The sequence below is a fragment of the Dipodomys merriami genome, unplaced genomic scaffold, assembly GCF_024711535.1.
Source record: "Dipodomys merriami isolate MVZ:Mamm:240054 unplaced genomic scaffold, mDipMer1.0.p SCAF_570, whole genome shotgun sequence".
Lineage (NCBI taxonomy): Eukaryota > Metazoa > Chordata > Mammalia > Rodentia > Heteromyidae > Dipodomys > Dipodomys merriami.
This window is the reverse complement of record NW_027206147.1, coordinates 220,807-242,542: the sequence shown is the minus strand read 5'-3', so window position 1 is coordinate 242,542 and position 21,736 is coordinate 220,807.

Below are 21,736 nucleotides of genomic sequence, written 5' to 3'. Positions count from 1 at the left end.
TCAAAATCTTGAGTAAAGCAGAGCATTATTCTGCCTCTTCCAACAAACCGACTTAAGAAACCAATCAAGCCACAGGACCTCAAGCTGACCAGAGACTCCAACGAGAAACTGGTTACAGACAAAAGGGAGATACAGGATTCTTCCCACCCCTCCCCCCCAAAAAAAAATTCAAAAGACTTTTTTTTCTTTTTTTTTCTTTTTTTTTCTTTTTTTTTTCTTTCTTTTTTCTTCTTCTTTTCTTTTTATGTTTGTTTTTTGTTATATATATAGAGATATATGTATGTATAAATTTTTTCCCTTCTAAAACTTTTACTAATCTTTAATTTTTGCCTCTTCTGAAAAAATAATTGTTTTCCAGTAACATTTTTTTCTCATCTTATAATTTTTATTTTAAGAATATGTGAATGAGCGTTTTCCTTTCTTTTCTTGTCTTCTTTCTCTTTTTCTTTCTTTCTTAATTATCTTTTTGTTTTTTGTCTAACTCTACTGAACTTCTGATCTTTTCTTCTCCCTTTCCCATCCTTAAAGTTTTTCACATCTCCTCTATGTCCCTCCCCTTCTCTCAACATATTCACATTCCTCTCTAAATACATTAATTTTCACGTTTCTATTTTTTTCTGGTCTCTTTTCATTCCCCTTTCCGTCTCTTCTTTTTCTCTCTCTCTCTACTTGCATCCTACCCAACCCATTTCCTGCATTGTGATTAGCACATAGTTAACTCTCCCTGTGCCTCCCCACACCAATCTATTACTATTTTTTTACCCACATCTCTCCCTAATCCTAATAATTTCTGGTTTTCCAAATTCTTTTCAGCGGTTCGAAGTACTTTAACATATAGTTGTTTGATGTTGAATAGATGTATCTGTTGAACTAGATTGTATATGTAGACTATTCACGGTACAAACGCAAACTTTGGTTGATGGTTGCCTTAAGATACTGTTCTAGCACAAAACTGTTGCTATCTTCATCTCAAATGGGCAGAGTGAGATGGAAAAACACAAGAAAAATGGCAAATTCGGGTATCTCAATTCCCAATCTTCATAATCAGGGATTAGAACAGATAAAGAATAATCCAGAGGAGAGTTCCCAAATAGCTCTACAAACACTACTAGCAAACATGATAAATGAGAAGTTTGACAATGTACAAAGGACTCTGTATGAGCGTGATAGGGAGAGAGAGGAGGCATCCCAGAAGTTTATACAGGAATATCATAAGCGTGAGGAAGCTACTCAAAAACTGATACAGGATTTGTGTGAACAACTTGAGAATACTCAAAGAGAAAGGGAGGAATGGCGTGAGCAGGCAGAGAACACTCAAAGAGAACTGCAGGAATCCCACGAACGGGAAGAAAGAGAACTGCAGGAATCCCACAGACAGGAGGAAGCTAATCAAAGAGTAATTCAGGAATTGAGAGACCAGGTAGAGAATACACAAAGATCACTAAAGGCATTCATGGAATCCATTAACAAAGAGCTGAAGGAAGTCAGGAAGACCACAAAGGGAATGCTGAATGGAACCCAACAGAAGGAATGGGAGTCCAAAGAAACCATAACCAATCAACTAAGTGATTTGAGAAAAAACACTGAACACCAAATTAAGGAAGTAAAGAAATTCATACAAGACCTAAAACAGAGCTTCAACAAAGAACTTGAAGCTATCAAAGCTGACCAATTAGTAGGAAAAGAGATAAAAAACAAAGTAGAGAGTCTTGACAGCAGGTTAGACCATGCAGAAGATCGAATCTCAGGGATTGAAGACAGCCTAGATATTATAGAGAAAGAATATACAACCATCCAAGACAAGTACAAGAAATATGATAGGTCTATCCAACACCTGGAAGACACCATCAGAAGGCCCAATCTAAGGATAATGGGTGTAGAGGAGCACCTAGAAACAGAAATTAATGGTCTAGGAAATTTGTTTAACAGGATCCTAGCAGAGAACTTCCCAAACATACAAAAAGATAGGCCTATTCAGATTCAAGAAGCTTTTAGAACCCCAAATAGACCAGACCAGAATAGGACATCCCACCGTCACATTATAATCCACACAGGATCAACCCAGACCAAGGAAAAGATGCTTAAATCTGTCAAGGAGAAAAGGTTAATCACCTATAAAGGGAAACCAATTAGAATTACCTGATTTCTCAGCAGAGACAATCAAAGCAAGAAGAGCCTGGAATGACGTATGCCATGCCCTAAAAACAAACAACTATCAACCAAGAATACTGTACCCAGCTAAACTCTCCTTCATAACTGAAGGCCAAATAAAAACCTTCCATAGCAAAGAAAAATTGAAACAATACATCTCCACCAAACCAGCCCTGCAAAAGATTCTTAAAGATGTCCTACACATAGAAAACCAACAAGAACGCAACAAAGGCCAAGAAACTGCACCCAAACTGAGAAACCAAGAACCTTAGGAAGAACCCAGTTTTCGCAGCCCCCAAGAAGGTGGATAACATGGCAGGAACTCCCAAATACCTCTCAGTCTTATCTCTTAATGTTAACGGACTGAACTCTCCAATTAAGCGACATAGACTGTCTAGTTGGATTAAAAAACAAGACCCTTCTATCTGCTGCCTGCAGGAGTCACATCTTGCCCGTAAAAACAAACACATTTTCAATGTTAAAGGCTGGAACAAAATCTACCAAGCAAACAGCCCTCATAAACAGGTGGGAGTTGCAATCCTAATATCAGATAAAATAGATTTCAAATTAAAATTCGTGAGAAGAGATAAAGAAGGTCGCTACATACTAATTAAAGGATCTCTCCTTCAGAAGGATATTACAATTCTAAATATCTATTCGCCAAACTATGGAGCACCCAAATTTATCAAAGAAACACTACTTTCCCTCAAATCCCATATAGATGCAAAGACATTAATTGTTGGGGATTTTAACACACCACTATCCCCACTAGATAGATCAACTCGGCAAAAACTCAAAAGAGAAACCGCAGATCTAAAGAGCTGCATAGATCAACTAGACTTAACAGACATTTACCGAACATTTCACCCAGCAGCATCAGAATACACATTCTTCTCAGCAGCACATGGAACGTTTTCTAAAATAGATCACATTTTAGGCCACAAAGCAAACTTGTCTAAATTCAGAAACATTGAAGTTATACCTTGCATTCTCTCTGACCACAAGGGAATAAAATTAGAACTCAACACCAAAAGCCACCAAAGAAAGTCCGGTATCACATGGAGGCTGAACAACACACTGCTGAATCATGAGTGCGTCATGGAAGAGATTAGAAAGGAAATTCAAATGTTCATGCTATTCAACAAAAATGAACACACAAATTACCAGCTCCTCTGGGACAAAGCAAAGGCAGTACTCAGAGGCAAGTTTAGAGCTCTGAGCTCCTACATCAACATATTGGAGAGATCTGAAACTAACAATTTAATGACACATCTAAACCTCCTTGAAAAAGAGCAGCAAGATAAACCCCAATCCAGTAGACGGAAAGAAATAATCAAAATTAAATCAGAATTAAATGAATTAGAATCCAAAAAACGATAGAAAGAATCAACAAAACAAAGAGTTGGTTCTTCGAAAAACTTAAAAACATTGACAGACCCTTAGCAAACCTTATCAGAAAAAGGAGAGAACACACCCAAATTAAAAAACTCAGAGATGAGAATGGAAACATCACCACGGAAACAACCAAGATTCAGAACATTATAAGGGAATACTTCTCAAAACTTTATGCTAATAAGTTTGAGAACTTGACAGAAATGGACCTTTTCCTAGCAAATATTGACATGTCAAAACTAAACCAAGATGAGTTAAACCAGCTTAACAGGCCCATATCAAGCATTGAAATAGAAACAGCAATAAGAGACCTCCCAGCTAAGAAAAGTCCAGGACCAGATGGTTTTACAGCGGAATTTTACAAGGCCTTCAAAGCAGAGCTCACACCAATACTCCTCCAACTCTTCAATGAAATTGAAAGAGAAAGCTCACTACCGAACATATTCTATGAAGCCATCATAACCCTCAACCCAAAACCAGGCAGGGACTCATCAAAAAAGAGAACTATAGACCCATTTCTTTGATGAACATTGATGCAAAACTTCTCAACAAAATTTTGGCCAATCGACTTCAACAATTCATCCAAAAAATCATACACCATGATCAAACAGGATTCATTTCAGGGATGCAAAGCTGGTTCAATATATGCAAATCAATTAATATTATTCATCACATCAACAGGAGCAAGAATAAGAACCACATGGTTATCTCAATAGATGCAGAAAAAGCATTTGACAAGATCCAACACCCCTTTATGATGAAGGTTTTGGAAAAAGTAGGAATCCATGGACCATTCCTCAATACAATAAAGGTTGTATATGACAAACCTACAGCCAGCATTATACTCAATGGTGAAAAACTAAAGCCATTTCCTCTTAACTCAGGAACAAGACAAGGATGCCCACTCTATCCACTTCTCTTCAATCTAGTATTAGAATGTCTAGCTACAGCAATAAGACAAGATGCAGACATAAAGGGGATCCATAGAGGGAAAGAAGAAATAAAACTCTCCCTCTTTGCAGATGACATGATCTTGTATTTAAAGAATCCCATAGACTCCACTCCCAAATTACTCAAGCTGATTCAAAACTTTGGCAAAGTAGCAGGTTATAAAATTAACCCCCCAAAATCAATGGCTTTTCTATATGCCAACAATGAGAAAAGTGTGGCTGAAATTAGGAAAGCAACTCCATTTGTAATAGCCCCACAAAAAATAAAATACCTAGGAATTAACTTAACCAAAGAAGTGAAGGACCTCTATGATGAAAACTTTAAAATCTTGAAAAAGGAAATAAACACAGAACTTAAAAAATGGCAAAACCTCCCATGCTCCTGGATTGGCAAGATTAACATCGTGAAAATGGCAATACTTCCCAAGGCTATGTACAAATTCAACTCGATACCTATCAAAATTCCACCGTCATTCTTCAAGGAAATAGAGGAGGCAATCCAAAAATTCATATGGAACAATAAAAGACCCCGAATAGCAAAAACGCTCCTCAACGGAAAGAACACTGCTGGAGGAATATCAATACCAAATTTCAAACTCTACTATAAAGCCATAGTAATCAAAACAGCTTGGTATTGGCATAAGAACAGACCTCAGGACCAATGGAATAGAATTGAAAACCCAGAAATGAACCTACAGACCTATAGCCATCTAATCTTCGATAAGGAAGCTAAAACAATAGAATGGAAGAAAGACAGCCTCTTCAGTAAATGGTGCTGGCAAAATTGGTTAACTATATGTAGAAAACTAAAGCTAGATCTTTATATATCACCCTGCACCAGAATCAACGCCAAATGGATCAAAGACCTTGAACTCAAAGCAGACACTCTGAAAACATTACAGGATGGAATAGGAGAAACCCTAGGTGTCCTTGGCTCAGGCCGAAATTTTCTGAATAGAGACCCGGAAGCACAACAATTCAAAGAAAGGTTGGACAAATGGGATTGCATACGGTTGCAGAGCTTCTGCAGGGCAAAAGACATAGCTAGCAAGATCAATAGAAAGCCCAACGATTGGGAGGAGATCTTTACTAGCCATCCAACGGACAAGGGTCTCATATTTAAAATATACTTGGAACTCAAAAAATTAAACCCCCCAAAAACAAATCCTCAAAGAAACAACTGACCAATAAATAAGTGGGCGAAAGACTTAAAGAGAAGCTTCTCTGAAGAAGAAAGAAGGATGGCCAATAGACACATGAAGAAATGTTCAAAATCCCTAGCCATAAAAGAAATGCAAATCAAAACAACACTGAGATATCACCTCACTCCAGTTAGAACAGCAAAAATCAAGAACTCTAACAAGAACAGATGCTGGAGGGGATGTGGACAGAAAGGAACCTTACTTCATTGTTGGTTGGAATGTAAACTTGTTCAACCACTTTGGAAAGCAGTATGGAGGTTCCTCAAAAGACTTCACATAGATCTCCCCTATGATCCAGCAATCCCACTTTTGGGCATTTACCCAAATGTTTACAAACAAGACCACACTAAAGCTACCAGCACAACTATGTTTATTGCAGCATTATTTACCATAGCTAAGATCTGGAACCAACCCAGATGCCCCTCAGTAGATGAATGGATTAAGAAAATGTGGTATATATACACAATGGAATTCTATGCCTCCATCAGAAAGAATGACATTTCCCCATTTGTTAGGAAATGGAAAGGCTTGGAATAAATTATATTAAGTGAAGTAAGCCAGGCCCAAAGAAGCACAGGTCCCATGGTTTCCCTTATTTGCAATATCTAGTATAGGTATGAGTCAAGCAGAAAAGGTCAGATAATGTGATGTTAGGAAAATGAACCCTTAAATATGTATTTTAATGTTTTCGTTTCTTTCATGCATATGTTTCTAACGCATTTATAAGATTATTTCTTTGTTGCTTTGTATGTCCCTCCCCCACAGTGTAACCCCCGCTTTCACTATATTTGATGTCAGTATAACATGTGGAGGAGATGGGGGCAAACAAGTCGTTTAAGGATTCAGGTGTATCTGTTGCAACAATGAGAAGTACAAAATGTCATGTCAAAACCAGCTTTACAATGTTGGTGTGGGGGGTGAGGGGGGTATAATTGGGTGGGGGTAGGGGGGAGGCTGGGAAGGGATGTGCAGGGTAAACAAAGGAGGAGGCTGCAATGCTTGGTAAGAAATGTATGCATTATCCTGCCCATGTAATTGTAGCCCCTCTGTACAGTATGTTCTCAAATAAAATAAAATAATATTTAAAAAAAAAAAAGACTTCACATAGATCTCCCCTATGATCCAGCAATCCCACTTTTGGGCATTTACCCAAATGTTTACAAACAAGACCACACTAAAGCTACCAGCACAACTATGTTTATTGCAGTATTATTTACCATAGCTAAGATATGGAACCAACCCAGATGCCTCTCAGTAGATGAATGAATCAAGAAAATGTGGTATATATACACAATGGAATTCTATGCCTCCATCAGAAAGAATGACATTTCCCCATTTGTTAGGAAATGGAAAGGTTTGGAAAAAATTATATTAAGTGAAGTAAGCCAGGCCCAAAGAAGCATAGGTCCCATGGTTTCCCTTATTTGCAATATCTAGTATAGGTCTGAGTCAAGCGGAAAAGGTCAGATAATGTGATGTTAGGAAAATGAACCCTTAAATATGTATTTTAATGTTTTCGTTTCTTTCATGCATGTGTTTCTAACGCATTTATAAGATTATTTCTTTGTTGCTTTGTATGTCCCTCCCCCACAGTGTAACCCCCGCTTTCACTATATTTGATGTCAGTATAACTTGTGGAGGAGATGGGGACAAACAAGTCGTTTAAGGATTCAGGTGGACCTGTTGCAACATTGAGAAGTACAAAATGTCATGTCAAAACCAGCTTTACAATGTCGGTGTGGGGGGGAGGGGGGTATAATTGGGTGGGGGGAGGGGGGTGGCTGGGAAGGGAGGTGAAGTGTAAACAAAGGAGGATGCTGCAATGCTTGGTACGAAATGTATGCATTATCCTGCCCATGTAATTGTAGCCCCTCTGTACAGTATGTTCTGAAATAAAATTAAATTAAATTTAAAAAAAAAGAAACTTGTGACAATTCCCTTTGTTTGGCTCCTTAATAACTTTTGTTTCCATTTTATTTTACAACAAAGGTTGATATTTCATAAATCTACTGTAGATACAAAGATATGATAAGATATTTCTGTCTGTATGCATTGATATATACATACACACATCTATTACACATGTTGTAATGATAATTTATAACTTCTGTAACTACATGATTTGCTAAACTATTTAAAAAATAGACAGCTTATGCCTGGAATCCTGGTTACTCAGGAAGATTTCCTGCAGGTTTTTAAGTACTGAATTAATTTGTGTTTTCTTGGGTTGTTTTGTTTCATTTGAATGTATGTGTTGAGTTGTTCCAAACTTTCCTTTCGTTTCTTTCACTCACGTTCTTACCTAAGTGCTGAGAAACCAATTCTTCTTTCTCAAAATAGTCAAGGTGAACATTATTTATTCCAAAGCAATTTCAGTAATATTTAAATACCTTCATACATATGAATGTTATACGAATGCTAAGTGCTGAGAATGGTCTTTTTATTTTCACAGCACTCTTTGGCATACACAGACAGATCATGAAATATATGAAGATAATAAAACTATACATGCTTGCCAGGAGGAGAAAATCCTATTAATTGTTTGACAAAGACTTCCCTTCTCGTGAAAGAAATACGCTGTTTGATGCAGAATTTCACAAAATCATATAGCTAGGAAGAACCTAAACAATCATCTAATACTCCAGAGTTGAGGGAGATGAATTGCCCTCCTGAATAATTTACTTTTGGGTCATATAAAAGCAGGCTTGCAAAAAGAGAATAGACTTTAGAGAAACATGATCAGTTGTATGTAAATAGCTGCTTAGCTGATTTTGTTAATTTGTGAACCAATACATGGCAATAGGGTACAACAAGGTAAAAAAAATTAAAGAAGGTAGCATTGAAATACTCATTGGTGTGTTTGTGTGTTCACGCACACGTGTGTATGCACACGCACATTTACAGGAGTTCATGCATGTATTCATCATTCCTGAAGCTTGTTAGTGCCTGGGCACTATCCCTAAGCTTCTGTGCACAAGGATAGTGGTCTACCACTCGAGCCACTGCTGCACTTCTGATTTTTTGGAAATAATCACATGTATTTTCATGATTTGACTGGCTTTGAACAGTGGTCTTCAGATCTCAGCCTCCTGAGTAGCTAGCTAAGCTGATTCAGCCTCTGAGTAGCTAGTTAAAGTTCTGACTGTCCTTTATGCTTCACTGCTCTTTTATTCTTTTCCTGAGGTAATCACAAGCCTAACTCATATATATGTCAAGTTTTTTAAAAATACTGCTACTGCTTGGCACCAGGGGCTCCCATCTTTACTCTTAACTACTTAGGAGGCGAGGCTTGAGTACAGAACCCAAGCCAAAAGTTTAGTGGACTTCCTTCTCACTCTATAGCTAGGTGAACTGGATCATTTCCACGATCCTGCACTATCTAGAGGCAAATATTGGAAGGACTGCAGAATCCAGGCCAGCCAAGGTAGGCAGCTAGACAAGTTGGTGTGCAACTCTGATGCTATTGATTATTGGAAGGCTAAAAGGACAGATCAGGTGCATGTTCTTGTGGAAAGGGAACCCCTATCCTATAATTAACCACTGATATGACGCCAGCCTAGCAAGAACAATACTCCAAGTTGAAATCCCCACAGTTACCCACAACCAAAATAGGTAAATACATTAACATCCCACAACTTAGTACAATCTGTTCTTTGTTTTAATATCATCTTTATCTGATTATCATATGATGTGACAGAATAGTTTCTTCATTATCTTAATATATATTTTTAAAGACCTAGAAAGTTCTTTCTCACTTATTAAGTGCAAACGAATGGCAATTCGTCTCATTTGTTACATATTTGACTACCACTATAAATTCATCTTATGATTTTTATTAATAGTAATATATTCTGATTTATTACTTTACTTGTAACATTTATAAACTTTTTGCTTCTCTGCTGAAGTTTAAGTATTTAAATAGTATCATCAAAGTATATTCCTTGGGTTCCTAAGACAGTTTTTTACAAAGTTTTTAACCAATGGCTTCTAAGAATTCTTAATTGGTATATTATTTAGCTTATTTTTAATTTCAATTTAATTTTATTGTAAAGGTAATGTACAAAGTGGTTACAGTAACATACATAAGGTAATGAGTACATTTTTTAATGGAAGGAACGTTATCCCCTCCATCGATTTTCTTGTACACTCAAAAAAAGAAATACTGATACTTTAGCTGGTGCTATTGATCAATGGGTACTTTTGCTTTCTTTGTTCATGCATTTTTTATTATAAAATTGATATTCAGAGGGTTTACAGTTTCTTCAGTCAACTAAAGAATGCAATTCATTTCATTTTCTAAATTTCAAATTTTGAACTTAATTATTTTCTTTTGTTTCTTTAGAGTAATTCTCTTTTCAGAGTCGAAGGATTAATTTAATTTTGCATGAGTTTTACAATGTAAATTATTTAGACACATACTTTGCTTTTAAAATATTTAACATGAATATTTAAAAATTATTTTCTTAATTTTTATATGGTTGGTGAATTTAAATAATTTTAATTTCTTATAGTTCTAAACATATTTGTCCTTACTATGTTTCCAAGAAGCACATACTTTATTAAGAAGGCTTCATTACCTGGTCACTTTTTGGAAATATTTGTACTTGACTTAAAAAAATGTTTGAGCAGGGAATGGTGATTTGTGGCTTCCATTTTCTAGCTATGGTGGGAAATATAAGCAGGGTTTGTGATTCGGGAGGGGCTTTGAAATGATGAGACCTTTATTATAAAAGTATCCAGAGTGAAATGATTAGAAATATAGCCATCTCTAACGAGATATAGAGCATCTGGTTATCATATTCTAAATCTTGAGTTAAAATACCAGTAACATCAATCTTTTGTCAAAATAAAAGTATACATGTTTCAAAATGTTTATTATTTAAAACTTGTTTGCAAAGGTTCTCGTGTCTTCTATTTCTTAATTTTCAATTTAGTTGATCTATAAGAATCTAAGTATATTGTGAGTATTTTATTTCTAGTAAACTTTTAAATAGTATGAGCAATAATATGATTTCATATTAACATATTTTTACTATTTGTGATAATTACCTCTGTTTAATATGATAATATCAATATTCCAAATGTGTGTGTGTTGTGTGTGTGTGTGTGTGTGTGTGTGTGTGTTAATGTGGGTTTTTGTGTGTGTGTGCTTTGGGTGTACTTTGTAATGTTTGGGCGATCACACCATTGCTTCACACATGCTATGGCAATGTTTTACCATTGGGCTATAGTGTTTTAAATTATGACTTTTAAATTTTCATTTCCTATTACTTCAAAATTATATATGATAAAATATGATCCATCTTCTATCCACGTTAGCAATTTTTATTGTTATTTTATTGTTATTTACAATATTTCTACTGGCTTTCCACTTCCAAACTCCTGTGTTTGTTATTGATAAAGGTTTATTTTGCTTCTTTTCTCTCTTCATTCTTTTTCCCTTTAGAGTTTACCTATCCTTTCTTTTATTTCTTTGGAAATTATCATCTTCCTATTACAATTTCTTTACATTGTAACAGGTTTACACAATGCTTTATTTTCTATTTTCCCATGTTCTCTGATTCTCAGTCAAAACTATTAGGTGGATTAAAACGAAACTTGATTCAGGACACCTTATATTTCTCTTTCTCTTCTCTGACGTGTTTCTGTTTGTTGAAACACAGTACCAATGACATACAGCTCCTATGTGGTCCATCATTCTATCCCCTCTCACTCTCTTCTGCTGTGCATCGTTATCTAAATCTTAACTCATTCCTAAATTAATTTTAGAAAACAAATATAGTCTTAGAGCAAACTAGCCTTGGAATAGATTTCTTAATTGTTTTGAAAGTACAAAAGAATTGATAATCCTTTGCATTGGAAATAATTTTAAAATGTTTATCACTTATTATAATTCATATACCAAGCAAGAATAATTTTATATAATCATTACAAATATCATTTTATTACTACTGTAAACTAGAATTAAAGTCCAATCCCAATCTATTACCTAACTATCATTATTCTTAATTCCTAATCATCACCTAAATATCTTAAACAATCTAAATAGTCTTGTCTTTAACATAGACGTAAATATTCTATACTTTTACTTAACATTTTCCAGGGGCATGTATTCATGTTTCTAAGAAATGTTCACAGCAGTTAAAATTTGCTTTTGTGAAATTAATGTGATACATTTTGTTGTTGTTGTTGTTTGCAAGACTTTGGCATTGTCCCCAATGTTTTTATGCTCAAGGACAGCACTCCACAACTGGAAGCACAGAGCTAATTCCTGTTTTTAGTGATTAATTGGGGATAAGACTCTAACAAGTACTTTTCTGTCTGGGCTAGTTTTGAACACAATTCTATGATCTCAGCACCCAGAATAGCTCGAATTATAAGCGTGTCACTGGCACTTGGTTTGATGTATTTTTTAAATTTTAATTATGTTTTAAGATGTATCTTTCACTATAATGTACATCATTCTACACAGAAATTTAAATATATGTACATATTTCTGATGACAAATAATCTCTAAAAATCTATATCTTTCTGCACATAATGTATATATAGATATATATGTATATGTATTTCTGAAGACAGACTCCCTCTAAAATTTTTATGCTACTATTTTGACCTTTTGCATTTCAAAGATATACAGCCTTTATCTAAAAGTTCCTGAGAATAAAATAACTAATACTTGATTTGAAAGTAGAGTTTATTACTTTAAAGGAAATTTTAGATATACACATGATATTGTAGTAACATTTAGAGTATATCACTTGAAAAAAGTTCTGTTCAAACTCTTAAATATTTGTGTGTAGTGACGGAGAGAGAGGAAGTTAATTCATACTGGTTAGGAATTTGTAATGCTTCAAAAATCTATTCTATAATTTGTGAAAAGCACATAGTCAAGCTATCTGATATAGTTTAGTTTTTTTTAGTTTCTTTATTTGTTCAAAATTTTAATATGGATGCATGCACAGTGGTAACATTAAAATTATTAATCAAAAGACAAATAATAGCAACGTCATAGACACATACCAGGCTTTCAATAATTAGCACTTATGATGCTAATAATAATTTTGGTGAGGATGATGACCACAGTGTAGCCTGATGATGACTTATTTTTATTTCTGCATGAAAAAAATTGTGATTTTAAACCAACAAACTGAATTTGACTCTTTTCTTATTTGTAAGGTAAGGTGGAAAATGTAAGGACTCTTCACTTTTCTTTTTTCTTGCTCTAGAATTCAACAAATTCATTCTTCAATATTTCTGGTAGACTATATCCATTTACAGATGAGAAATGTAATGCCAACAGTCATTGTAGTGAGTAATTAATGATACTAGAATTTGTGTCTGAGATATTCACTCTGTGTGCTTACATGGAGCAGTAATTTGGTGATGGAGAAGAACAATATGAAAAGTCTATGGGGAAAAAGCATACTATGTAAGCAGTTGTTTTAGGACAAAGTGACCAATGATGAGTATTTGAAACAGGCCAGTTTCAGTTGTATAAAAAGGAGTACATAGAAATTATATTAGTGACAGAAACAGAAAATCTTGATCATTCATCTTATCTAACAGACGGAAGTAAGAAGGGTAAGAAGAAATCTAAAGTGCTCCCACGTCTCTGGCTGGCAACCATGTTAGTAATATTCTTGGTGATAAGGATTACAGGTGGAAATGATGGATTTAGAGGAAAAAACTCTCTGATAGTTCTAAAATTTATGTTAAACAGATGCATAGATAAGTCTTTTTAGACATCATTAAAATATCCATGACCAAAAACATATTTAGAGAGGTAAACGAGGGAACAAATTGTCAGGAAAATGCTGAAGGAAATATGCTATTTGGATTTGAAAACTAAAAGGACATAGACAAGTTCAATAAGAACAGTGTTTTGGTGAAAGTCATATTAATAAAATTTTGAGATATGGATGTGAAGCCATAAAATTCTGGATCCATGAATTCAACAGATCCTGTTGATTTAAAATATTGAGAACAAATTCTTTTATCCTGACCTTAGAAGAATTATACAGATATAACTGTCATGATCTTTACTTAGAGGAATTCTGTGAATATTTTTGAAGAGTTTGTTTAGCCAGGTGATTATAGATTGATCTACAGCACAGATAAGACTAATTGGTCTACAGTTTCAATGAGTGACCCATGTATCCATTCAGTTTGGGATTTTATTGAAATATCTTTAGATATGTTTGGATATTTTATCAGCCTATTCATTATAAATGTAGGACAAGTAATACTGATGTTACTGATGTTACTGAACAGTCCTTGAATTGATTCTTCTTTAGAATAGAAAATGCCTGATTGACATATCATAACTGACATATATTCTATTTAAATGTAGTTCTTGTTAGGGATATCTCCATGCTGAAATAACCCTGTCAATCAACATGCCACAACTGCTTATATGTAGGAAGTACTCTTATAAACTTTAAATGTTTATTGAATGGGAGAGTTCAGACATTACCCTCACCACTAGGATTAAATGCCTAAAAAGATAAGACATTTTTAATGCCTTTCTTTCATTTTCTCATCCATATTTGCAATAGGGAAGGATTCTGATGTAACAATAATACAATGGTGACTTGTATTAACACAGCATCTAAGATCTAGTGTTAATTCTGATACTTACTAATAATCTCCAGGTTTTGTGGATATTTATATTTCTCCTGGGTAAACTAATGAGCTCCAAGAAAATGTCCCTAAGGAGCCTTTCAATTCTAATATCACTGTTTGTCTCAAAATGCTTTAAATTCTACGCCCTCTAATGTGAGCATAAGGTTATAATGTGGAACTATTCTCCTCAGAGAGTGAGTACTACCCTATTGCTTAGCATGTACAAAGTGCCTTCATACATAGACTGGGCATGTGCAAACAAGAAGTGGTAGTTGAACAATGTTCTTAGCAGTTTTTAAAGATGAAATGGAAATAGAGCAACCATGAACTCAAAAGGAATGTGCAAAAAAGACAAAGGCACAAAGTAGAATGTGCCAAGGAAATGCTGAAGTATAATTTCAAATAATCTGCTCATGTGTGAGGGTGTGTTCAAAGCACAACTTCAGAAAATGTAGTTGGATATCTTGGGAGAAAAAACTACTTTAAACTATTCTGGGATAATTGTACAATTAGAAGCTCCTTAGTCTACCTCTAATCAGCCACAACATCATCAACTTAGGTACTATTTTCCAAGTGCAAAGTGAGAAAAAGAGGGCTCATCACAGTTAGTGTTCAGGTTCAAATAATGGCAATCACATACCTTTTCTTATGTCTTCATTTATTTAGGAGCATTAGAGTAGGAAAAAGCCAAGTAAACATTTTGCATGTACCTAAATTAAGTGTGACGTATTATATTGGTCTCTTTTTAACTTGGAAGTTATAGATATGCCTTTTATACTATAATTTGGGACAATGATCTGCTGTCAGTTATTTTCTTCTCTTCCCCTTCTTTTGCCCTTCCACTTACATAATTATTATTTAAAGAGACATACCTGAGCTTGCATTTCTAAATTCTTCAAAATTATCTCAACTACTTCATACTTCTGGCAACCTCCTATGTCTTTCTCAAGGGAATATTTTATCACTACCATTTTTATCCTATATGATATTGGATATCTTCCTGCCTAATTCAGTGCAAGATATAGATAGACTAATTCAGATATCTCAACACCTGCCACCATAAAATCCTGACATAGAAATCATGATTTTAGAATGTCTGGGGAAGTGGCATCTGTCATTTTTGAATGACCCTAAGTGATACTTACATGCAATCATGTTTTAAACCAATATGCCACTCAGTTGATGAACGAATTGACAAAATGTGGTATACACACACACACACACACACACACACACACACACACACACGCACACACTCACACACACACACACACGGTGGAATTCTATGCTTCTAAGTCATAAGGAAATGGAAAGACTTGGAAATACCCTACTAAGCAAAATAAGCAAGACACAAAGAGATTCCATGGTTTCTCTCATTTGTAATAAGTAGGAAATGTCTAGGATAGTCCTAGCAGATGAGCCAAATGTCTCAATAGTTATGTATATATGACCATATAAGATAATGCTGAGCAAAATAAACTCCTAGATATGGAAACAGGTTTTTCTTTGAGGTTGTTGTTTTTGATGTACAATGTAATTTCTTTTTCTTTGTGTTTACCCCTATGGTTTATCCCCTACTATATTTGATTTTGGGATCCTGTGTATTGTATATACATATATCTTAATTTGGCAAGAGAAGAGGAACAACAAAATGGCGAGACAAAGGGCAAAAGACCAACCAGTGCAATAGCAATACTCACAAGACTTGTTGGAAATTTACATTACAACTTGTAAGGGGTATTAGGGTGAAGGAAAAGTATGAGAAAAATGAGGGAGGAGGTAAAAAGTTCAACATGCTATATATTTACTACCTTACATTTACTGCAACCACTTCTATATATCACCTTGACAATAAAATTAAATTAAAAAATAAGCTACATAAAATATAATTTCACTATATTGGTATAGTAAATATTCGATGTGGATTACCTTTTTAAAAAATGAACGCTATTTGTCTACTAATATGTATTAATTACCCCTTTCTTTATCAGATGGTCATCAACTTGAATGTTATCAAAATATACAAATTTTTCAGAATATACTTGCCATTATTTTGGAAAAAACACATTATTTTAGTATTGTCATACTAAAACAGAAAACAGTTCAATTCTATGGAAACTCCTAACTTTTAAAACTGACTAATTGTTAAGAGGACAGAATATATGTATTTTTCAACATTCCTGTAACTACTAACTACTCATTTTCAAATTCTGAACATGCTGAACCAGAGACATTCAAAACAGTACCTGTTTGCATTTTATTCTGCAATTGATGCAGTTTCCAGTGTGGGGGGTACATATTTAAAAGTCAACAGAAAAAATAGCCACATTCTGGTAGAAGATAAAACTATGAATTATCTATAATAAATTCCTCAAGTGTAAACATATGTTCATCAGAGTAAGCTATTATTTCTATGACCATCAATCCTAAGTTTTTATGCTGTAAATTCATCCTAGCCCAACAGTTTCCAACTTGTAAGGTGGACCTTAAAATTCCCTAAATTCACATCAGGACTAGCTTATCATTATTGTGAAAAAATACTAAACTTCTGCTAATGTGATGCTCTTCCTATTGGGGAAAGAACATTACACTAAACTTTGCTGAATCATTTTCCCCCCAGTGGTATTCTTGAGATCAAAACACTTGCAAATATTATTTATAGTTATATTTTTATCTATCACAGATATTCAGCAGATCTGAATACCTGAATATGAAGATCTGAAGCTTATGGTTCAAAGCCCACACAGGCAGGAAGGTTCCTTAGATTCTTATCTCCAATAAACTGCTAACGAAAAGCCAGACACAAGTGGCACTGTTGTTCAATTGAAGAGCAGTAGCCTTGAGCAAAAACAGGCTCAGGGACAGTACCCAAGCCCAGAATTTAAGCCCAAGGATAAAGCAAACAACAAAACCAAAATAAAAACAAACCCTAGCATTTTTCTCATCATATACAGAGGTATGTAATTAAGGAAATTTCTTCCTGTGTTATATATAGGTAGAAGAAAAAGGATGTCACACAATTACTCTATACATACCATGGTGCACCAAAGTCTCAAAAAATTCCTCTTTTTCTAAATTTATAAATTAATGTCATAAATTTGTTGGCAACTTTTTCTAGATTATTCACATTATCATGTTACACAGGAACTGTTGCAATTATCTATTAACTAAGTTCTAATTATACCTCACTTGACAGAATATTTTAGGCAAATAGAATGCCAGAATCATTTGTGAATTTGTGAATTAAATCTTCTATCCTATAGAATATGAAATACAATATGAAATAGAATATGAAATCACAAAAAAATTACAAACAAAAATATTTATTTTAAATCTAAATTCTAATTTAGACAGGTCTACAAAGTCCTACATTAGATGAACTTCGCTATTTCCCCAGGCTTAAGCTTTTGTAATCCTTCACCATTTCTTTGGAATCCAACAGAATGATGCTTACTTTTTCAATTTTTTGGTTGGGAATCTTGAGCTCTTTAGCATCTAGGAATGTTCTGTAATGATGACAGCATTTAAAACACAACTGAGGATTACATATAAGTTGCATTTCAAAAGGAAACTTGACTTCTTAAAACATAATGACAAAATTAGCCAAAATTGTAACTGTATATTCCTTTCTTGTTTTTTTTTTATTCCTTTCTGGTTTTGTTTTATTGAGACAAAATTATATTACCTAGTCCAGGGAAGGTACCACTATGTAATTCCACTCTCTAATCTCCTGTCTTAGTCTGAGTGCTAGAATTCCAGGCTTGTATCTCATTGTCTTACCATACTTTGTTGGTTTATTTAATCTTGATATAGACTAGCATTTCTGAACTTCTCCGATAATATTTTTCAAAAGACTGATGGCTCAGAATGTTTATGTACTATTTTCTAACATTTGACACAGCATATGAACGTTTTCAGATGCACCTGAAGGGGTCTCTGATTCATTCCTCCATGGATCCAACCCCTTCAATAACGATTACTTGACTTTCTTACTATCTCTGGTCCCTAACTATGTAATATTCTCAAGCGTTTTGGGAGGAAATTTCACTTGAGGACTTTCTAAAATTAAAAAATTATCACTTGATTCTAGTCTTAGGATATATTTTTTTATTATTTTCTAACATTTCTGCACATTCTGAGAGTTGTTTCATATGTGTGTTTGCGTGTTTGCACATATAAGTGCCTTTGTGTGTATGTGCATGTTTGTAGGTATATATATATATATATATATATATATATATATATATATATATATATATATATATATATATATATATATATGCTAACCTCAAGCTCTTATTCAGCAATCTTGCTCATAACTAGTATTCCATCACATGAGCCATTCTTCCAGTGCAGCTTTTGGCTGGTAATTATAAATAGTGTCTCAAAGACTGTTCTCCCAGGCTGGATGCAAGCTGAACTTCCCAGACTCCTTTAAATTCTTAGTTTCTATTTTTCCAGGAGTATCAACTTTTAAACTAGAAACATTTTTGTGAGTGCAAAAGCTGTAGCCCAGATTTTTAACTCGAGTTCATATAAAGATAGAGAAACATACACGTTACATATACTGAGTGTACACTGTTAGAAATGTGATGTTAAGAGGGATGCTGGTGGCTCATGCGTATAATGCTAGCTACTCACGAGGCTGAGATCTGAGGATTGCAGTTCAAATCCAGCATGCATAGGAAAGTTTCTGAGGCCCTTATCTCCAATTAACCAGCAGAAAACTGGTAGTAGCACTGTGTCTCAAGAGGTAGAACGCTAGCTTTGGACTGAAGAGTGGAGGCCCAGACTTCAAGCCCACAACCATCCAAAAAAAAAAAAAAAAGAAAGAAAGAAAAAGAAAGAAAAATGGAAAAAGAAATGTGATCTTAGCCACCAGTTCATTGCTAATATAATTCCTGCTTTCTCAACATGGCCTTTTTTTCCCAATTAAGTCCATGCTCTTATATCTGACTTACTTGGAACCAGAATTATTCTTCCATTCTACTTTTTACAAATTTGCATGATTAGCTACCATGATTTAGAGTTAGTAGATGAAAGAGAGTGGCCTTATCCTTCATGTTTCATTGATAGTAATGCTTTCTCTATATCACTCCTATAGATCTAAATACTGGTTTTGGCTTTATTGTTTCAAAGTTGTTTTTTGCAGAGTCTTCTATAGTGTATTGGACCATTATATTTAAACACAGAACTTCTCTTTCTCCTAGTATTCTCATTGTATCTCCTACTGTTAACTTACGTACACTAGGGAACTAATGAACAACACACACACTTACTAAAAAATGTTTCTGAGAATCTTCTTCCCACTTAAAATTGGTCTTAATTTACAGAGCATAGGAAATTTCAACTTAATGTACTCCAGGATAATTTCTTTCATGTTTTTTATTTTGAAAATGATGTACAGAGGGGTTAGAGTTACATAAGTAAGTTAACAAGTGCATTATCTAATGAGCATTGTTACATCCTCTTTGTTTTTCCCCGTCATCTTTTTTTCTCTCCACCATCCAAACTCCCCCCTCCCATCCCCAAGTTTTAAAGTTCATTTTCAACATAGTGTCTTGTTCATCTTGTTGTTACAATGGGTCATACTGTTTCCTTGTTTCAGCATTTTATTTCCCTTCCCCTCCCCACATTAGAAAAATGTATATGTAAGGTGCAGGTTAACGACATCAAATACAGTGAAAACAGGGGTTACACCATGGAGGAAGAAAATAGAAGAGAAACAAAAAATCACATAGTACATTTAGTACATTAAAAACAATAACAAAAAAGAAAAAAACAAGTTGTGTTCCTATCTTGAGGTTCATTTTACTTAACATCATCTTATATGGCCATATGTACACGGATAATGTTTTATAAACCATGACAATTCCATATTTTCTCGTTACTAAGTTGTCTCTGAAACACGTGTTACCTCATGTCCAAAGATGTACTTGTGTTATTTCAATGAAGCCAGAAAACATTCATTTTATCGGGAGTAGCACCCTAGATTGTTCCTGGAAGTAAGTGGAAGGAACTGTTATGGGAAGTGGATACTGATTCTAAGAGAGGAATTGAACATAGGGAAATGACCAAGTTCAAGTTAATTTGTGCTGTCCTTTTTACTGTACAAGAAAATAATCCAAGGCTTGAAGGAAAATCTGTCCCTGACTTGTTCCAGTGTGTTCTTTACTCATATAAAACTTTTCTGTAAACTTCTAAAATTGAGAGTATTACAAAAGGAAACAATCTGCCATTTGAAGGCCAGCATAGAAAAAGAAAATAACTTTGTTTTAAAGTATTCTACTTCAAAGAAACAAAGGCATGAGGTTTTAAAATGTCTTATGCATGGGTATTTAACTCCTGAGATGATTCTCTTGTTGCAAAAGTCCGTTATCCATTCCTTTAATCTGGTCATGAGTTCACCATAGCAATGAGGATTCCAAAAAGCAGGTTCCAGTGAATATGATAAGCAAAAGGAGCCTCTTCTCAAACCAGTGCTGTAAGCATGGTCCCAAAGAAATATGTGGGGTTTTTGTTTGCTTCTTTATTTGTTTAGTTTTTTTCTGGATGTGGGGCTGGAACTCAGAGGCTGGACCCTGTCCCTGAACAGTTGTCTTTCTTGTCTACCTGCCCTCAAATCTAGTACACTATTACTTGAGCTAAAACCCCACGTCTGGCTTTTTTGGTGTTTAATTAGAGATAACAATGTGACAGACTCCCCTGCCTGGGTTGGCTTTGAACTGAGAAAACCAAGTGACATCAACTGTATGGACTTCTCTTTTGAAACAAGAAGTATTAGAAGAAGTTTATTTATAAAGCTAATATTTGGTAATTTTTAAAATAAGAGAATATATCCATCGAAGAAGCCATAACTTAAATAACTCAACTAAAGTAGGTGCACTGAATCATTTTGGAATTATTTTTTATGCATAGGAAGATTAATATTGACTTCGTAGTTCCTTTTGGGGAAACTGAAAGTCATATTTGCACTTGTTTTGTTTGTTGTGGGGCTTGAACTCTGCTCCTGGGCACTGTCCCTCAGCTCTTCAGCTAAAGTTGAGCACTCTACCACTGTAGCTACAGAACCACTTCCGGGTTTCTGGTGGTTAATTGAAGATAAAAGTTTCATGGACTTTCCTGACCAGTCTGGCTTTGAACCACAATCCTCTGGTCTCAACCTCCAGAGTAGCTAGGATTACTGGTGTGAGCCACCAGCACCTGGCTCATGTTTGAATTTACTGCATTTAATAACACTATGTATGCAAAGAATGGAAATTTGAATCAAATGATGACATTGCAGCTTTTCAGAAAAATTGAGGTAGGAATAACTATGTCCTCGTTTTTCCATGTTGTTATACTAATGACTCATGAACTATGGGACTCTTACATTAGCATCCTCTGCCATCTGTGTAGGTGTTATTTAATATTAGG